Source organism: Prosopis cineraria, unplaced genomic scaffold (assembly GCF_029017545.1).
Source record: "Prosopis cineraria cultivar Desert tree isolate PC_DT_omini unplaced genomic scaffold, ASM2901754v1 PC10, whole genome shotgun sequence".
Classification (NCBI taxonomy): Eukaryota; Viridiplantae; Streptophyta; class Magnoliopsida; order Fabales; family Fabaceae; genus Prosopis; species Prosopis cineraria.
Genome location: NW_026555341.1, coordinates 21,627,703 through 21,631,429, shown reverse-complemented (window position 1 = coordinate 21,631,429; position 3,727 = coordinate 21,627,703). Strand labels below are relative to the sequence as shown.

The following is a 3,727-nucleotide window of genomic DNA, read 5'->3' as shown; positions in this document are numbered from 1 at the left end:
TTATGAGATTAAATCAGCTTGAAATATGGATGACACATGAAAAATTAGGCACACATTGGAATCATCTACAAACCAATAGGAGGGTGCCACCTTGCAAGTGTGACAAGGCTCCCATTTTTTTTTATTTTTTTTATTTTTTAATTTAGTATTCAGCTGAAGAGAAATACTAGGAGCACTCCATTTTGAGTCCCAAATGAGATTCATTCACCCATTTACTCATCTTCCATAATTTCTCTCTCTAGTTCATCTTGTTCTTCATTTTCTCCACCTTCTCTCTATTTTCTTCATTTTTTAGCATCCATAACTCCACATTCAGCCATCAAACCTCCACAAAACTATCACCATTCCATTCCTCTTACTTGGATGAACCTATCCCTACCATTTGCAAGGATATTTAAAGCTTGATTCCACCATTTCTATGGAGCTTTACTTGGCTATGTCTAGTCCTTAGAGAAATAAGATGGTATTGATATTTTCTAGCTAAATTATCCATGGAATCCTAGGGAGGATTTGATGGAAGAGGAGTTTTAAAGTCTTCATTTGGCTAAGCTCAATTATTTCTTCATCTTGTTTCAATTTCACTAGAATATTATGACTATGGTTAATTGTAGTTCAATTTAACTTTAGTTGCATGGTTAGTTGTAATTGTTAGTGTTGAAACAAGATTGTTGACTTGAAATTCACTTCCTTTTGTTGCTGAAAATTTCTACCACTTAGTGATTTTGCATTATAATATGTGATTTCATTTATTGAATGTCTTGTATTAGCCTAGCATGTAATTGTGTGGTGAATACTTGATGAGTTGTTTGAGTTTTCATAGTTTTGAGCTTAGGTACAGCTTTGGCTAGTGGCAATTGGGAATGAATTTTAACTAAACACTTGGTTAATTCTTAAGCTAAGCTAGTAAGGTTACCTAAGGGGCTTGTAATGGTACTTAGGGAATTGACTTAGTGAAGCTAGGTTATTTGAGATAGTTGTCTTAAGTAAATACATTTTTTAGCTAAGGAAGAGAAGTTGTGAGCTGCCATAATTAATTAAAGTCTAGGATTCTTCCATTAGTAATACCCTAGGGTTCCTACAGTAAAAGAGAAGTCTATTCCATTCCTAATAAGGTTTAGTTTACTAGTTTAATTCACTAGATAATTAGTTAGGTAACTAAACTCCTTCAACTTTTAGTGATTTATTTCACTAGATAACTTTAAATTAGACTAAGACCATTCCTTGGGAGATAACCTAGGGTTGACCCTATATTGCATTAGGGTTAGCTTTAGTTTTAATTTTGAGGATTTTGAATGAATCACTTGGCTAATGTCTTCACCAATTGGTTAATTGAACTAGGGACTTTAATCTAAGACCTAGGGAGGTTAGCTAATTAGGTTAATTGGCTTAGGATAATTTTCTTAAGTCATGACAGCTTTAGTCAAGAGGAAAGGGAAGCTAAACTTAGCCTAATCATGAGAAGATAATGAGTCCAAAATCAACTAATATCTAGGGTTCCATTATTGTAAAAAGGGAAGTTCATTTCACTCACTTTCACTAACATTTTAATTACTTGCATATTAGGTAATTAGTTTAGATAATTAGATAGATAACTAAATTCCTACAAACTTTGGTTGATTTATTTCACTAGATAACTTTCAATTAGACTTAAAACCATTCCTTGGGAGATGACCTAGGGTTGGCCCTATATTGCATTAGGGTTAGCTTTAGTGTAATTTTGAGGATAAGCGACTAATTTCCTATCAAAATTTTGGCGCCGTTGCCGGGGAATGGTTTAAGTTTAATTCTAAGGTTGTTTAGTACTTAATTTATATTTTTAGTGTTCCTGAAAATTTTTTTGAAAAATTATAAAAATTTGTGTTTTGTGTTTTGTTTAGTGTTTTTTGTGTGTTTTGAGTGTTTTTATTCTGTTTTGAAAAAGAAAAAAAAATTAATGCAATTTTCGTTGGTTTGGTGTAGAGCTGAAAATACTCTGTTTCTAGTGTCTCTGTCTGAAATTGAAAAATTAACTGGGAATGAGTCTGAAGGAATTTGAACTTGAAATTTATTTCATTGAAAGCTCTATATCCTAGCTTCACTTTAAAATTGGTTTGGTCAATTTTGGACGTGGGAAGTGTCCTGTGGAAATTTTACAATCTAACAAGGTCCAGGGAGCCATTACAGAGGATTTCCAAAACCCTGTTTCAATTTTGAGTTAGCATATCTTCCTCTTTGTGCGTTCAAATTGATTGATTCCAGTTTCATTTTTCTTATCGCTGTCTTATCTTTGTTTCTTGTGTTTAGGATTTTCTTCAATTTTTCCATTTTCCTATTTGAAAGTTTGTTAGAAGCTCTGAAGGTCTTCTGGACGAAATCCTGTTTCTCCAGACTTGAGGACCAACTTGTGAAAAATTCTGGGAACGATTGGGCAGGATTTTTAATCTAAAAATTTTATATAATTTTCCTGTATATCTCTTGTGTTTCTCATAAAAGTTTCAGGGGAATTTATCATGTGGATTTGCTGATAGAAAATTCACAAGTTCACTGTCTCCAGAGAGCCTACTGTGCGAATTCCAGAATTGCCAAAGCTTCTTGATTGAGCATTTCTAACTCTCTTTCTACTTGTTTGGTGTTATTTTTTTTCATTTTGTTGCTATTGAGTTAAAAAAAAAATAAAAAAAAAATTATTTCTCTTGCTTTTGTGTGTTTTGAATTGTTTCATGTTGATTTGCATTTTAGTTTAGCTTGTTCTTTGTTCTTAATTTTCTTGAGCTTGATTAGTGCATGACCCGAAGAAAACATACCTCTTTTGTTGAATTAGATCCAGAAATTGAAAGGACTATTTCTAGATTGAGAAGATCACAACCTATTCTTGATTCTCATTTGGTTTGTAATTCAACAATGGAAGGTATCTTAGGACATGAGCATGTGCATAATGAGGGCCATGGGAATGGGAATGAGAATTTGCATGATGATGGCCATGTTAATAATGAATTTGAAGGCTTGCATAACCCTAGAGAGGAGAGGAGCATTAGGCAATTAACTCAACCTAATTGGCATGATAATCCTTATGGCTTATATGTTCCTCCTACTAATGTTCAATTTGAAATTAAATCCTCCTTGATTAATGCATTGCCTAAATTTCATGGGTTACCAGGAGAAGATTGTCATAGGTTTTTGCATACTTTCCTATTGGTTTGTGATACTATGAAGCCTATGCATGTAAATGTTGATGATGTTCAAGCTAAGGCTTTTGTATTTTCTCTTGAAGGTTTAGCAAAGGAATGGTATTTCAACTACCCTTCTTATGTGAAAGTGAGCACATGGGCTGAGCTAAGAAGACTCTTCTTAGATAAATTCTTTCCAAATTCCAAGGTCACCAATTTGAGAAAGCAAATCTATGGGGTCCAACAAGGAGAGGATGAGAGTCTCTATGAGTATTGGACTAGATTCCAAGGCCTTTTGGCTAAATGCCCACACCATCAAATTTCTAGTGAGAATTTAGTCCAATATTTCTATGAGGGCTTGATTCCAAGAGACAAAGTTAACATTGATGCCGCTAGTGGTGGATGCTTGATTGACCTCACTTCCTTAAAGGCTTGGGAACTAATTGACAAGATGGCTTCAAGTGGTGCTCAATACTCTACAAGGGAAAAGAGAAATGTGAATATGGTAGGTTCCTCAGTTCTTAATGATTCATATGTGGACTTGCTAGCTGCCAAGATTGGGAGAATGTTGGCTCCACAAA

At 34.0% G+C, this 3,727-nt stretch overlaps 1 non-coding gene across 1 annotated transcript; it reads right to left on the bottom strand.

Moving 5' to 3' along the window:
• Positions 1–3,360: 3,360 nt before the first annotated feature.
• On the bottom strand, positions 3,361–3,467 carry LOC129284677 (small nucleolar RNA R71). The gene has a single exon (XR_008586921.1). It is a non-coding gene; the product is annotated as a small nucleolar RNA R71 (small nucleolar RNA).
• Positions 3,468–3,727: the final 260 nt, after the last annotated feature.